Source organism: Malania oleifera, chromosome 7 (assembly GCF_029873635.1).
Source record: "Malania oleifera isolate guangnan ecotype guangnan chromosome 7, ASM2987363v1, whole genome shotgun sequence".
Lineage (NCBI taxonomy): Eukaryota > Viridiplantae > Streptophyta > Magnoliopsida > Santalales > Ximeniaceae > Malania > Malania oleifera.
In genome coordinates this window covers 993,150-1,010,892 of record NC_080423.1, presented here as the reverse complement: position 1 = coordinate 1,010,892, position 17,743 = coordinate 993,150, and the positions used below count along the sequence as shown (strand labels likewise).

Below are 17,743 nucleotides of genomic sequence, written 5' to 3'. Positions count from 1 at the left end.
TCTTTGAGTGGTCATACATTATTCTCATTTGCAGGAAACTCTCATTGTATTGTATATTTGATTTTCGTATTGAGAGTTGAGCATAAGGTTTTTCTTCCAATTTTATTTAATAAATCAGTGTGTGGGAAAATCTTGTAGCTAGTGAGTCTTTGCATCTTTATTGCAAGACTCATTGAGCTTGTATTTTTGAGAGTGCAAAAATCTTTTCACAAGCTCATTTTTCGAATATCTTTTGTGCTTGAATATTGAGAAAATATTTTTTAGAGATACTTAGAACACTCTAGGTGAAAATCTTTGAAACCCTAAACTGTGATTGAGATATACATCTATACGTAGTTTCAAAGATTAACTTGTTGATACACTCTTGTGCTTGATTGGATATAGTCATTACTATTGAGTGTTGATTGCACACATATAGCACTGAACTTATTGTTCTTACATTATTGGTGTGCATTGATTAATATTGGTGCAAATCTGCTTGTTTGAGAAACATATAATTTGTAAACATCTTGTATTGCGATTTGATTGTATTTCAGGCGTGACCTGAGGGGGCATTAATCTAACCCGGAAGGATTGGTTGTAAAGGTTGAGGTTAGCTCTGCGTTAATTTGACCTGGTTGTATTTCGGTGCCACTCCACCCGTGAAGTGAGCCTTAGTGTAATCCTTATGCTTGTGAGTCAAGGCGGGGACGTAGGCACTTTTGCTGAACCTCGATAACATATCTGGTGTTATCTCTCTTTAAATGCTTCACCTTGCATTTGTAATTAGCTTACTTGCATAATTTAATTTCAGCTGAATATATTGATTTATTTTATATCTGCACTAGATTGATCCTAGGGTTGTGTAACACTGTTGCTAGAAAGTTGACCTAGGGAAAAAATTTGTAAAATACCAATTCATCCCCCCTCTTGGGATTACAGTAAAGCTAACACAACGTCAACTATGCTCCAACCTCAACTCATTTTGAGGAGCATTATGAAATCAGGGAGATTGTTCATAAAAGCAATTTTGTTAGAAGAAATAGTCTATTTTAATAATTATGTGGTGTAAGTAGGGGTACTTTTGCCTTTCAAGAATTTTTATTGTTAATATATAAAAGGGAAACCCTGGAGCTGAATGTAACTCCAAGAAACTGCCACCTCCTCCTTTCTCTTTCTTATTCTCTTCTTCTCGCCTCCATCTCTAACTTTACAACATGGTATCAGAGCTTCAATTTCCTCAAGGTCTATTTTTTCGGAGTTTCTTTTTTCACTTATATTCCCCTAATCAGCTCTCAAATCTGATTTTATGGTTTGTTTGAGTCATTCAAGGTCACTTTTCATCTTGGTTTCGCTGTGCAGCATTGCTGGCAGGATGCTGCTTGTGTTCATAGTGATTTGTTGATGTGAAGTTATGCTCTATTTTTGGTATCTGCTATTGCTGTGCTGCTGCTCGCTGTTCGGTTGTAGCATGGCGATGCTATGTGTTTGTGTTTGATTGCTGCAATATTGTATCAATTTCTAGTGTTTTTTCTATTGGTGTTCAAATATTTGTAAATTTGAACTCAATCAGGTAATTTTTATACAGATATTTTTTGGGAAATGCTCTATTTTCAAATGGCATGCTGCCGAAATTTCTAAAAATCTTCCCAACCATATCTTATATTTAAATGATTCATACTCAATGCCTTGCCTATATGCTTTAAATTTATGACCCTTTTTGCTATTACCAGAAGGGGAAGAAGAGGCAAAATTGGGTACTAGGGATAAATGTTTTGAACTTTTAAATATTTATATTTCCCTTATGCATAGTTTCAGGGGGAACCTTTCTTGGCTGTACCTACTTTTGCATAAGGTATTTCTCATCATCAAAAAGGGAGAGATTGTTGACCTTATAGGTCATATCCTATTTTGATTATGACAAATACTCTAGTATTTAATGTCTATTAAATTTGTGTGCAGGTTCATACTAGCAAGATCATGTGATGACATGAGGTGACTTGAAGAATAAAGACCCAGAATATTCATTTGTTGTAATTTATATTATGTTTAATTCGAGTCTGTAATATTTAAGTAGGAATGTGTTGACTTTATAGGTCACGCCCGGTTTTGATTAAGACAAATACTCATTGTATCTAACGGGTGTTTGAAGTTATGTGTAGCAACTCAAATTGGCAAATCATAATGCACAAAGAGAAAGTGAAGTTGAAGACCTAATTTCTATTTGTATTGTATTTCATATTTATTCAAAGGTTTGTAATAGTAATTAGGGTCTTTGACTTGTAATAATCACACATCCCACATGCATGTTTTAATACGTAAGCTCAAAATGAAAATGACCTTAGGGTTCGGTCGACCGACACCAGATTTTTCGGTGTCTTTTAATTGGACATAAATGATCTTAGGATACACACATTGCACCTATGAATGTTAGGCACCTAAATAGGGTTTGTGTGATTCAAAACAGAACCGAAATGCACACTTGGTGCACTTTCGGTCGACCGACCAAGGCAGTTCATTCTGCCTCGGTCGACCGAAACAGGCCTGGGTCAACAGTTGACCAAGGTCCTGGTCGACCGAACCAGTGTAGCTCAAAAAGCCCCAGTCGACCGAAACCCCCTGGGTCAACAAATTGACCTTCTGGTCGACCAAGCCAAATTTGTATACCAACTACTTGGTCGACCGAGGGTCCTCGGGAGAAATCCCAACTGTCTGGTCGACCGAACCATTCAGTTCAAAATGGCTTGGTCAACCGAACCTTGGTAAAGTGGAAATCACCCACTTTCGGTTGACCGAGCCCTCAGTTCAAAAATGTCTTGGTCGACCGAATCATATGAACTCTAGTCGACCGGACCTCTCGGGTTGTCCTGATTTTTACCGCGGTTAAATACTTTTTAAACAGGGTTAAAATATTTGAAATGTCATTAAAATTTCCAAATAATTCCTAATAGGTCCCAAACGGTCATAATTCATGGGATGTCTATATATACCCCTTCATTTGGGAAAATTAGCATATATCATAAAGCAAAAAAGTGAAAAATCTCTCTCAAGCCAAAAATTTCTCTATTGTTCACATACTTTGAGAAACCACTCATTCTTACTTTTTACATCTCTCCAAATCTTTTGTAAGTATATTGAGTGTTTTGTGCAAAGAGGTTTGCTCTCCCATTTGTGTTTGAGTGATTTGTTTTTACAAGAGCAAAACCTAAGTTTTCTTAGGGGGCTTTGCTAATAAGTCTATCCTAAGAAGACTTGTATTAAACTTCCGAGTGTTGCATTTTCATTGCAATAACTTAGGAAGTTTTTTTATTTGTTTTTGGGTTGCAAAATCGTTTTCAAAACCTACTCAAATATCTCGTGGTATTCATATTGACATATTTGTGAAAACATATTTGTGTTTGTTATATTAATCTTTGTGGCAATATTTATTCAAGTATATATTGTTTGCTGAATACAAAGATTGCATGACTTTTGCAAACCAAGCATATACACTATATTGGTGATTGACATATTCTGCTATTTGGAATATTTGAAACCTGAGTGATAACTTTGTCTGAGCACCTCGATAGAGAACATATTGAAATACAAAGATTGCTTGTTGGCACTCTCACGTACGCATTACACTAATAGAAAATACCTTTGAGAGTTGAACTATTTAGACCACACAGAGCTTACATATTAAATCATTGTGGTGTATGTGATTGAACGCATTTGAGTACATATCTGCTTTACTTGAAAGCACTTTTATCTGTACCATTTGATTGTAATATCTGAGTGATTCCAGGCGTGGCCTGAGGGGCAATAATCTAGCCCAGTAAGGATTGTTGTAAAGGTTGAGGTCAGCCCTGTGCTAATTGACCTGACTTGTATAGGTGCCGCTCCACCCGTTTAAGTGAGCAAGTTATTGTGGTAATCCTTGTGCTAGTTAGCCAAGGCGAGGATGTAGGCAATTGGCCGAACCTCGATAACATATCTGTGTGTCACCCTCTTTTTACTGATTTCTGGTGCTTGTGTGATTGATTAAACTGCTTTATTTAATTTCTGATATATTTATATTACTTGCACTAGATTGACCATAGGGTTGTGAACATACTGCTGTTAGGAGGAATACCTAGGGGTTAAATTTTAAAAATACCAATTCACCCCCCCTCTTGGGATCACGGTAAAGCTAACAGAATGATCTGTAATAATTGATGTGCATCATGCATGTAGGGACTGATAAGCTCAAAGATCTTAGAAAGACCCTAGGTCATTGCACTTACACTTAAGTTAGTCCCCATTATCATATATACTATCAGGGGAAACTATTGAATTGAAACAGGACTTAAGGTATAAAAATTATAGGGCTTCGGGCGACCGAACCTTAGTGTTCAAAACACCTCGGTCGACCGAACCGTTGAATAGTCAGTGTGTTGACATGACTTCGGGCGACCGAACTAAAAATACTTCACCGTCTTTGGTCAACCGAACATTTACCCGGACTTTTTCCAACTACTCGGGCACCTAAATATTAGCGTTCAAATCACCCTTAGGTGACCAAACATGTGAGTTCGGTAAACTGAACTTGAGACCAAGCGATCGAACCTCGGATAGATTGGAAAATTACCTTGGTCAGCAGACCGAAATCTCATTCAGGCACTCGAACATGGAAAAGTTACTTTTTATGATGTGTGTTCGGGTGACCGAACCTATGGCTCAGTCGACCGAAGCTCTCGAGTTGGCCTAATATTTACCATGGTTAATTGGGGTTAAACATGGTTAATTTTCTTAAACTATTTTAAAACAAATTTAATTATTCCCTATGTATCCCCAACGGTTATAATTTTGACCCTGCCTATATATATGGGTTCATTGCTCAGATTAGTAATTGATTAACATTTTGATTAGTAACAAAATCCTCTGAAATTTTTCAAAGCTTATTTTTTCATACAAAGCCTACACTCTCTTATACAATCATTCCTTTGCTAAATCAATCCTTGTGAGAGTTCTTTGAGTGGTTATACATTATTCCCATTTGCTAGGAAACTCTCATTGTGTTGTATATTTGATTTTCGGATTGAGAGTTGAGCGTAAGGTTTTTCCCCCGATTTTATTTAATAAATTAGTGTGTGGGAAAAATATTGTAGCTAGTGAGTCTTTGCATCTTTATTGCAAGACTCATTGAGCTTGTAGTTTCGAGTGTGCAAAAATCTTTTCACAAGCTCATTTTTCGAATATCTCTTGCGCTTGAATATTGAGAAAATATTTTTTAGAGATATTAAGAATACTTTTGGTGAAATTCTTTGAAACCCTAAATTGTGATTGAGATATACATCTATACGTAGTTTCAAAGATTAGCTTGTTGATACACTCTTGTGCTTGATTGGATATAGTCATTACTATTGAGTGTTGATTGCACACATACAGCACTGAGCTTATTATTCTTACATTATTGGTGTGCATTGATTAATACTAGTGCAAATTTGCTTGTTTGAGAAACATATAATTTGTACACATCCTGTATTGCGATTTGGTAGTATTCCAGGCATGGCCTGAGGGGGCGTTAATCTAGTTCGGAAGGATTGGTTGTAAAGGTTGAGGTCAGCCCTGCGTTAATTTGACCCGGTTGTATTTCGGTGCCGCTCCACCCGTGAAGTGAGCCTTAGTGTAATCCTTATACTTGTGAGCCAAGGTGGGGACGTAGACACTTTTACTGAACCTCGATAACATATTTGGTATTATCTCTCTTTACCTACTTTACCTTGCATGTGTAATTAGCTTACTTGCATAATTCAATTTCAGATGAATATATTGATTTATTTTATATCTGCACTAGATTGACCCTAGGGTTGTGTAATACTGCTGCTAGAAAATTGACCAAGGGGAGAAATTTTTAAAATACCAATTCACCCCCCCTCTTGGGATTACAGTAAAGCTAACACAACGTCAACTATGCTCCAACCTCAACTCATTTTGAGGAGTATTATGAAATCAGGGAGATTGTTCATAAAAGCAATTGGTTAGAAGAAATAGGCTATTTTAATAATTATGTGGTGTAAGTAGGGGTACTTTTGCCTTTCAAGAATTTTTATTGTTAATATATAAAAGGGAAAACCTGGAGCTGAATGTAACTCCAAGAAACTGCCACCTCCTCCTTTCTCTTTCTTATTCTCTTCTTCTCGCCTCCATCTCTAACTTTACAACATGGTATCAGAGCTTCAATTTCCTCAAGGTCTATTTTTTCGGAGTTTCTTTTTTCACTTATATTCCCCTAATCAGCTCTCAAATCTGATTTTATGGTTTGTTTGAGTCATTCAAGGTCACTTTTCATCTTGGTTTCGCTGTGCAGCATTGCTGGCAGGATGCTGCTTGTGTTCATAGTGATTTGCTGATGTGAAGTTATGCTCTGTTTCTGGTATCTGGTATTGCTCTTTCGCTGTTCGCTGTTCAGTTGTAGCATGGCGATGCGATGTGTCTGTGATTGATTGCTGCAATATTGGATCAATTTCTGGTGTTTTTTCTATTGGTGTTCAAATATTTTATTTCCTGCTCTAGCCAGCACTCAGTACTAGTTGCAACCAGCCATCATACCTGTAGCTTCTGTGCTGCCACGTTGTTTATCAAGTGCCTGTGGTGCTTGTTATGAGCTGCCCACCTTCACATGGTAAAGTAATTTCTCATAGGATGCTATAACTTATGTTCCATAGTTAGAGCAGCCCTTTCAAGTTCTGAAGTTCTGCTCTATGCTTGTGTGTGCTACCTGATTTCGCATTGTTGCTGCATTGTTCATTCCAGTACTAGCATGCACTTACTGTAGCATATTGAGGATGGTTTTGATGGCGTCTACAGAGAGAGCTACAACTGATGCTGTTAAAGTACAGATCACAGTCATCAAATTGGTTGGATCCTCCAGGCTCCAACTACCTGCTACGGTCTCATGCAGTACATGCATATATTAATGCGAAAGGAAAGTTCAAATATTTGCTGCATTTTCCTCCATCTTCAAACTCCAAGGATCATGAAGAGTGGATGAAAGAGAATGACATATTGCTTGTGTGGTTTGGAATAGCATGGAGCCACAAATTGCTATGAATGTGATGTTTCATAGAATAGTGAAGGATGTATGGGACGATCGCCATGAAAGCTTCTCACAAGATAAAAATCAAACTCAAGTTTTTGACCTATATGTTGTTTGTAGATGATATTGTTTTGATTGATGAAAGTAAGAGTGGTGTGGAATCTAACTTAGAACTTTGGAGAACCGTTTTAGAGTCAAAAAGTTTTAGGATAAGAAGGACTAAGATGAAATATATGAAATGTAAACTTAGTAACATAAGGGGGAGTACCGGAGAGAAGATTAAACTTGATAATCAATAAATTAATAACATTAAGTAGATTCTGATATCTTGGATCTATTATGCAAGTAGAAGGGAAAATTGACGAGGATGTAATATATAGAGTTAAAGTAGGTTGGGTAAAATGGGGGAGTGCATCAAACGTGTTGAGTGATAGTAGAATACCTTTAAAATTAAAAAGAACATTCTATAAGATGGCTATAAGGCCAGCCATGCTTTATGGATTAGAATGTTGTGTAACTAATAAACAATATGTATTAAAAGGAAAAGCTTCCAAAATGCAAATGTTAAGGTCGATGAGTGGTATAACATTCAAAGATAAATTACATTCAAAGATAAATTAAGGAACAACATATAGTCAATAAATTAGGCATAACACCGCTTGAAGATATGATAAGGGAGGGGTGGCTTAGGTGGTTTGGGCATTTGAAACGTAGGTCTAGTAGTGCACCTGTGAGGAGAAGTGAGTTAATTATAATTTTTGATATTAAAAGGGGCATGGGTAGACCTAAAATAACCTAGAATAAGGTGGCAAGGAAGGATTTAAAAGCTCTTAAGTTAAGAGGAAGAAAATGCTCTCGATTAGGTGAATTGGCGAAAAAGGATTCATGTAGCCGACTCCACACGTGGGACTTAAGGCTTCTTGTTCTTGATGTTGTATTACTTTCAAGTTATGCACCTTGACTCAACGGGATATAAGATATTGATGTGCATGCTTGAGTTTTCTTAGGAATTATATATGTCTTTTAGTTTTATTATTATTGAGTGCGTTAATATGTTAATTAGTGAGAGTTAGTAAGGGTATTATTCTCATTAGAATGTATTTAAATTTGTATTATAAATAGAGGGAGAGACCTATCTTCAAATTAGGTCATTCATTTTTAATCAAATCTTAACACGGTATCATAGCATAATCCTATCTTAAACCCTATTTCCCTCGGCCATTGCTCATAACGCCATTCCTGTGGCTATTCTTCCCTAATCTACCTCCATCCCAAACTAATCACAAAACCAACCATATACCCATAATTAGACCCCACGGCGACCCACCCCACAAAACCTCATGGCCGGAAGGTACTCCACACTCCCCAATGCGCCGACCAAATGCTGGCAGAGCCAACCCCACAAGCTGGTTCGTGAGAGCAGTTATGACCACTTTTTTCTTTTTTCCTTTTGTTATGCTCTGATTCCTTTATACTATATTATCAAGCTGTTAGGCCAATTTTTTTCTAAAAAATTCAACCTTTTTCGACCATGCACTCACGGTATTCCATTAATTTCTGTTCAGGATTTGTGAAGGCTTCCTTGTGAGTTTTTTGGAGCCGTGGCAGAGTTCGTATGTTCTGTTATGAGGCTGTGGCAGTGCTATATACGTCAATGAGTTGTTCACCTTGTCCGTGGTTGTGTTGGTGCTTCACATGGTTTGTGATTGTTTCGATTAAGATTGTCCTTCTTGTTTTTGGTGTGGTTGCTGATTTGTGAGTGTTGTGGCAGCGCTATATCCATTGGTGAGTTGTTCACTTCGCCCATCGTTGTGTCGGTGCTTCACATAGTTTGTGATTGTCCTGATTAGTTTTGATTGTTATTCTTGTTTTTGGTGTGATTGTTGATTTGTAAGTGTTGGGATGGAATCTATGAATCCCAAAAATTTGTTTCCTACATCGCTGCCACAAATAACGACTTAAAAGTTGGATGGAAAAAACTATGTTCAGTGGTCTAAAGCTGTTCAAATTTATTTAGCAGGATTAGGGAAATCTGACCACTTGCTCCAATCTGATTCTTCTGATGAGAAGAGAAAAGACGGTGGGTTCAGGAAGATGCGTTGATTTTTTCCCTTCTATGGAATTCGATGGAGCCACAAATTGCATGGATGTGTATGCATCTAGATACGTGCAAGGAGATTTGGGATTATGTCAAACTTCTATACTCCAGTAACATTACACGTATGTATGGTTTATCCCAGGCATATTAATGAGAAGCTTAACGTCGTGCAACCAATAACTACCGACTTTTGTGAGATGCAGAAGCAGAGCGAGCAGATGACAGTTCTTCATGTTCTAGCAGGCTTGAGACCTGAGTTTGAGGTAGTTCGGTCCCAGATACTTAGTAGTGCCGAGCTGCCATCATTTGCTGATGTTTATTCTCGTGTCCTTCATGCTTCCTTTAGCACACATTCTCCTGCTCTTGCATCTGGCTTTGAGAGGACAACTTTTGTTACATAGAGTGATTCTAGTTCTCTACCAAGCAACCACAAAAGTTATTGTGGTGATTTGAGTATTTGTAGTGGTAGAGATTGATGAGGCAGAGGTACTCCTTGCAAGTGCACTCATTGTGGACGGAATAATCATAGTATTGAGTAGTGTTGGGATTTTCACGGTAGGCCTTCACGTGTTGCCAACGTAGCCACCATCGACTCCTCACCTTTGGGGTCGAGTCGAGGGCAACATACTATCTCTATGTCAAAGGAAGAGTATTCCAAGTCTCACCAGTATCAAGCGTCACACACAGTATGCCTGTCATCCAGTACTTTTCATCCTAGTCCCTGGGTGATAGATTTCCCTACCATTGATCATATCACAGGTATACCTAGCTTTTTTCTCCTCTCTTCAATATCTAGCAAATTTACCTTCTGTTACTCTTACTGATGGATCCAAAATTGTAGTCAAGGGAATTGGGACTGTAAATCTTACTTCTATTTCACTTCCTTTGGTTTTATACATTCCCAAATTTCCTTTCAATCTTATATCCGTTAGCAAAATTACAAAATCCATGAATTATTTAGTGACATTATTCCTTGATTATGTGGTTATTCAGGATTTGAAGACGAGGAAGAGGGCATGAAGTTGGTGGACTCTTATCACTTTAAGCCACTATCTCCTTCGACCGCCTGCACTACTGCTGCCACACCTTTCCAAATTCATTGTCGCTTGGGTCATCCTTCATTGGAAAAGTTAAAATGTCTTGTTCCTAGTTTGATTTTTGTGTCTAGTCTCGATTGTGAGCCTTGTTAGTTAGGAAAGCACCATCGTGTTTCTTTCACTTCTTGGGCAACAAACGAGTTGCAAGCCCTTTTATGTTAGTTCATTTAGATGTATGAGGTCCTGGTAGGGTTGTGTCCAAGTTGGGTTTCTAGTACTTTGTAACATTTGTGGATTATTATTCAAGAATGATTTGGTTATATTTAATAAAAGATCGTTCTGAGTTATTTCATGTATGTTGTGCCTTTTGTTATGAAATAAAGACTTAATTTGGTTTGCTAGTTCGAATACTTCGAAGTGATAATGCTAAAGAGTTTTTTAATGCACAATTCTCTACTTATATGACTTAGTTTGGTACTGTTCATCAATCACCCTGTGTCCACACTCCTAAACAAAATGGGATTGCAGAGCGAAAAAATAGACTTCTTCTTGAAATCACTCGCACTTTACTTTATCAAATGCATGCACCTTAAGTGTTTTGGAGTGATGCTGTACTTACTGCTTATTATTTGATCAATAGAATGCCATCCTTTGTTCTAAGTGGTAAAATTTCCTACTCCATTCTCTTTCCTAATTCACCTTTATTTTCTCTTCCTCTTCGTATATTTGCGTGTGTCCTTTGTTCATCAACTAACTCCTAGGATGGATAAGTTGGATCCTCTATAAAATATGTATTTCTAGGCTACTCGTATACTCGAAAGGGATATCTTTGTTATATTCCTATGCTGCATCGTTTTTTGTTTCTGCCATGTTACCTTCTTTGAGTCTACACCTTACTACACCCAATCACTGAGTGCTTATGAGCTCAATGAGTCTCTTCCTTTGCCTAATCTTCCAGATTCTACATTGCTGTCCTTGCCCAACGAACCATCTGAATTTCCATGTAGTTCGAGTCCTTCTCATCGCCTTGATCATCCTAATTTGCAGGTGTATTCACGACAATGACTCCAAGGAAGAGAGTCCCCCTTTAGATTCTACTGCCACGCCTTTGGTTTCCTCTTCTGATGATCATAATTCCCATGATGTTGATCCTCCAATTGCTGTTCAGAAAGGTAAATGCTCATGTATTCAACACCCCATTTCCAACTATATTTCTTGTGACTCCCTATCACCATCCTATTATTGTTTTGTCACTGCTCTATCATCTACTACCCGTCCTAAATCTGTTTCGGAAGCCTTAGCCCATTTAAGGTGGAGGGATGCTATGGTTGAAGAGATGAATGCATTACATGACAATGGTACTTGGGACTTGCCATCACTTCCTCCTGACAAGTTTGTGGTTGGTTGTCACTGGGTATACAGTATGAAATCAACCTTGATGGTTCTGTGGCTCATCTAAAGACCTGTCTTGCTGCTAAGGGATACACTCAAGTGTATGATCTGGATTATTCTGATACTTTTTCTCTGGTTGCCAAACTTACATTAGTACGTCTATTCATCTCCTTGGCTACTACTTGTTAGTGGCCTTTGCATCAGTTAGATGTAAAAAATGCCTTCTTGCATGTTGACCTTGAGGAGGTCTATATGGAGCAACCACTTGGATTTGTTGCTCAGGGGGAGTCAGGCTTAGTGTGTCGGCTCAATAAGGCTTTATACGGTTTAAAACAATCTCCCAGAGCATGGTTTGGTCATTTCAGTGCTGTGGTACTTGAGTTTGTTCTTTGACGGTGTGTTGTGGATCATTACGTGTTTTATCATCATACTTCATTGGGTAGGATCCTTCTTGTTTTTTATGTGGATGATATTGTTATTACAGGTGATGATGATAAAGGTATTTAGAGTCTCAAACTTTTTCTACAGTCTAAATTTCAGACCAAAGATTTGGGACCGTTGAAATACTTCTTGGGTATAGAAGTATCGAGATCTTGTATCGGAATTGTTGTATCACAAACAAAGTATGTTCTTGATTTTTTAGATGAAACTGGCTTGTTGGGATCTAAACCGATTGATACACTCATGGATCCTAATAGCAAGTTAATGCTAAATATGGGTGATTTGCTACCTAATCCTGGACAATATCGGAGACTTGTTGGAAACTTGAATTATCTCATAATTACTCGACCGAATATATCTTTTGCAACAAGTGTTGTGAGTCAATTTCTAGATTCTCTGAGGACAAGTCATTGGGATGTAGTAATTTGCATCTTGAGATATCTAAAAGGTGCACCTGGGAGAGGTTTTTATATCGTGATTAGGGTCACACTTGTATCCATAGATATATAGATGCAGATTGGGCTGGATCGCCTTCTGATCGGGGATACACTATCGGGTACTGTATCTTGGTTGTGGTAATTTGGTTTCTTGGAAAAGTAAGAAACAAACTGTGGTAGCAAGGTCAAATGCTGAATCAAAACATGGATCCATGGGTCACACTACCTGTGAACTTATCTGGTTGAAGAACATGTTGGAATAATTGAGTTTTCTGCATTCTCAACCTATGAAGTTGATGTGTGATAATGAAGTTGCTCTTCATATTGCCTCCAGGCTCCAACCCAGTATTTCATGAGCGAACGAAGCACATTGAAGTTGATTGCCACTTTGTTCGGAAGAAACTTGTGCAAAAGCTCATTACAACTGCTTATGTGATGTCAGACATGCAACTTGCTAATTTGTTTACCAAGGTGTTGTGGGGTGCTTGTCTTAGATTCATTTGTAACATGCTAGGAGCTTATGACATTTATTCTCCAGCTTGAGGGGGGGTGTTAGAGGTAATATATGTCTTTTAGTATTATTATTATTATTATTATTATTGAGTGTGTTAGTATGTTAATTAGTAAGAGTTAGTAAGGGTATTATTGTCATCAAAATGTATTTAAATTTGTATTATAAATAGAGGGATGGAACTATCTTTAAGTTAGGTCATTCATTTTTAATCAAATCTTAACAAGTTTCACAGACGTTCTCTTGATGAAGATGAACGGCAATGCATATTTCATTATTGCGGGGACTGTCATGGATTATGTATTGCACTGCAATTCTATGAGTTTCATTCCATTGATCAAGCTACTGCCTTAGCTAGGAATGCTGAGAAAAAAATAGTACTTATTGGAAGGATACCTAAGCAAAAATGTCTGCCCCACCTGAACCGCCTCCACCCCATAGCAAATTGCATGATTCTAAGCAGATTGAATGCTTTCCATTTAGTGCTATAATTGTTAGAGAAAAGGACACTCTTATTGCAATTGTCCTATGAAGACTTGTGTTGCTCTAGTAGACTGTTGAAGATCGGAACTCCATTGATTATCATATTGTGAATGCAACTGAGTATTTGAGGGATGAAGATGACGTAATGTTGGCTGCATGCCTGCTTTAACGTGAGGCTGAGTTCCTTTTTCCACAAAGGGAGATTGATGCACCCATTATGGAGGAGATTCTTTATTATTTTAGGAAACTAGTATTTTGGGTGCTGTTTGGTAAAATTCTGTTTTCTGTTTTCTGTTTTCTGTTTTCTGTTAGTGTATTGAGAAAAAACAGGTTATGACAACGCATATGTTTATGTTCTCAGCTTTCTGTTGTTGGTTTTCACAAAAACTGTAGCAGATTTTATGATTGTTAGTTGTAATGACAACCTGCTCCTTTAATATCCCAAATTGATTTTTGTGGATTAAATTATTCATTCTATATAAAGCTTTTCATTGAAATTATAATAAAAAACCATGTAAAATATAATTAAAATAAGAATATCAATCTAAAAATTTGAAAAAATAATAAGTCATTCAAAAAAACATTTTATTATTTTTCAATTGTCATGTACAATAGGATTTCTCTTGGAGTACTAAAAAATGAGTTTAAAATCATAATTAAATAATTATTATTTATATTAATTTTTGTTATAATATAAAGTTCAGAATTATATTCTTTTACATTTTTATTATTTTAATCATGTTTCTAATTATTATTTGATTCAATTATTAAACAAACAGGTTCCTATTTTTCTAGTTTTCAGTTTTTGTTTATGGTTTTCATGTCTAAAATTTTTTGACAATGATACCAAATGGACCTTTGGTTTATTTAGGTTTCTTAAACTAGTTTTCTTATTTGCCAAGCATTGTAAACCTATAAAAGGCCTCCTATATGTTAGATAATTCAGATTTGAATTGAGAATTAAGTTGGACATTGGTTGTGCATTAGGTAGCTGTCCCCTTAGCTAACAGATAAATTTGTTGACTTACATCCAAAAGACAAAGACACCATTTCAAGAAACAAATTCCCCAAGGTTCTTCCTACGTTCATAAGATGAGCCTGGCAAACACGAAACAGAGAGCCTACACAACCAACATCCCTCCATATTCTGCCTTCTCTCTTCCTTCATCTTTGTAAATTCATGGCAACCCCTGCCCTCCTACACAATGCCCCTGAACTGAGCGACCACCTCCAAAACTTCAGCCTACTAAAAAAAACCCTATATCCATTGTCAAAATATGTTAAAACAATACACACAGAGACAAACCCACCCCTGCTCTTCTGTCCATCTTCACTTTCACCACTGTTCATTCATTCAGATACATCCTTCACACTGAAAGTCACATCACACAGCCCTTCTTTCTCTGTTCCCATGCCCTAAACTGAACAACCACTGGAACTCTTCTGTGCACACTTCATTCCTGCTCCACTGTTTCCTCCTTTCCCCCAACTTCTTGTTTCTACCAATGCTCTCAATGTACCCCTGCTACAGTGCACTTATTCCTGAAAATCAAATCATAGGTTTTTCCAAGTGCCTCATTTTGATAATTCCAACAAATTATACAACTTAAAATTTTATAATACATGAGACAAAAAGAATTTATACTACTTGAACTCTTCTGTGCACACTTCATTCCTGCTCCACTGTTTCCTCCTTTCCCCCAACTTCTCGTTTCTACCAATGCTCTCAATGTACCCCTGCTACAGTGCACTTATTCCTGAAAATCAAATCATAGGTTTTGCCAAGTGCCTCATTTTGATAATTCCAACAAATCATACTACTTGAAATTTTATAATATATGAGACGAAAAGAATTTATTTTCTCCACTAATATATTCAACCTTCTTTTCTCCATGAAAAATTAGCAAAATACAAAAAATTAGCTAAACGAATATATTTTAATAATTTTAAATAGATGTTCTAACCCACAATTGAGTGAAGTTGAATATGTTAAAAAATGAAATCATTCATTTGTGGCAAGTTGGCAACTGATAAACTCCAGATCCTGAGCACATAACCCAATTTCCACCACCATCACCATCATCTTGGCATAGATATGTGCTACCGGAGAACAATGAGAACCACCATCACAGCAAAGCATATGCAGCCCAATTTCAACCATGAGTTGCAGCTCCATTACCTTTAGCTGAGACCTTTGGAGATTCAACAAACCAACTTTGTTCACCAGTGAAGCCCTCATTCCACAGCCCCAAGAAATTTACTTAGAACAGCCGTGATTCTCAATAACTAAATAAATAAATAAATAAAAAGCAGGAGAAAAAAGAGATAAACAGAGAGGGCAACATAAAAATCAGAACTGGACCTTCCAGCTGTAACCTTCACTATGACCCGCCAATCTCCATTGTCAGTGTCAATCCAGGCGGAAAAACCAACCATTTGTCCCGGCTATTTTGGTCATTATTGTCAGAATCCAGGCAGCAGCTGTAATTTAGCAGGTCCTCACTTGTCCGTCCTCAGGTCCTCTTCTCCTCCTTTAAAATAGAACCTGAGGGATACCCACTGCCACGATGAATGCTGGCGACCTGCACCATGGTCACAACCAGCCATTCTCCTCCTCCCTTATCTTATTTTCCTTATTTTTATTTTTTTTTATCTCATATTACTGTCAAATCCACAAATCAATTGTACAACATCACCAGCATCTAAGATTCTTGTCAGTATTGGAATGCAATTTTCATTAAACAGGAGTTGAGAGATATAAATTCATCTATTTGTTTTTTCATTAATCCTTGTCATCATTCTTGAGGCATAAAACATAGGCTTTCAGATTAGAGGGTGCAAAGTGTGACCAGAGACAACTTTCAGGTTATTTTTGTAATTTCCAGTGAAAAATTAAACACAGAAAAAAATGGATCGAGATACTTGTTTTCATATACGTGTGTGCATGTGTGCACATGTATGCAACCACAAAAGTTTGAATCCCAACAGTGTAACTGTGTAAAATTGTTCCAAACCCAATGAGCAGTCCAAACATATAGCCAACAGCTCCAGTTGATAGCCACAGCTCCACACTGTCACACAGATTTAATGATAGTAGATATTGAAAAAGGGGCATTGAAGGCATAATGATTAACAAAAAGCTAAGGGCCAAAGCCTCATGCATACTTTGAGCCTCATGCTTTAGAATATAATGCTGGCATTGAACCTGCTGTAAAAGTTTCTCCACAAGTTAAAAAACCACCACCATCATCACCAGTAGCACCTCCAAAGCCTTGAGTCCCTCTATGTGGATTGACTATATGAATCCTTTTTCCACCATTATGCACAATATAAGGCAAGATCCTCAGAAAGCTGAAGTGCTTACAAAACCTTACTACCTCGGACGAAGTTATTCAAGGCCTACCCCTTCCCCCTCTACAGCCTCTAATATTTACCACTCTTTCTCACTGGATGAGTTTTTGGCCTAAGTTGCAAGTGCTAAAACCATCTTAGTTGACATTCCCTTATCTATAACATGTGCTATGCTAACTTATCCAGGATATGCTCATTCCTTATCCATTTAATGTTCTCATTGATGCTACAGCTACTTTCTGGATATGTTGTTTCTTGCCCAACAGTCTAATCCATATAACATAGCTGGTCTTATATTCATACCAAAAGCTTCTCTTCTAATTCCAAAAGTATTTCACACACGTCTGGAACACTTCTCTATTTTACCCAACCTACTTTAACTCTACGTATCACATCTTATTCAATTCATCCTTCAGCTCATATAAGATCCAAGGTCTCAAAATCCACCACAACCAGGAATTTCTTTTCCCTACCTTAAAAAATTGCATTTTGTGCATTTTATATTGAACCTAATCTTCTCTTAGCAATTATGCCTCTTCATAAATTTTAAAATAAGTACAAAATTCTTTTTTATTTATCTGCATATATATGCGCGGGCGTGTGTGAGAGAAAGGGAGAGAAAGAGAGAGAGGGGCCACTTGAAGCCAGTTCGAAGTCTTCACTAATTCTCAAAGCAAGGTTGACAAACTTATTCAGAGTCAGAAATAATGTTTCTTGAATCCATACAATACATTAGCCACTGCTGTAGAAGATAAATGATCAGGACAATGATCCTCCAGGTGTAAAACTAAAGCATTAAATGCTCTTCAACTTTTTAGTCAGCATTTGAGCTACTTACTGAAATTATGGGCTTCGTGTTTAAACAAGAAAACAAATTTAGCTCCATTTCAACGTGTGCGTGGTGAAGAGAAACATTATGAACCACAATGAGAAGTGGAGAGGAAAATATAAGACTGA

General features: G+C 37.2%; 1 protein-coding gene across 3 annotated transcripts in view; it reads right to left on the bottom strand.

Moving 5' to 3' along the window:
- Nucleotides 1–17,743, bottom strand: part of LOC131160385 (chloride channel protein CLC-c-like) — a 53,889-nt gene that overhangs the window by 14,552 nt on the left and 21,594 nt on the right. The gene's annotated exons all lie outside the window — the stretch shown is intronic.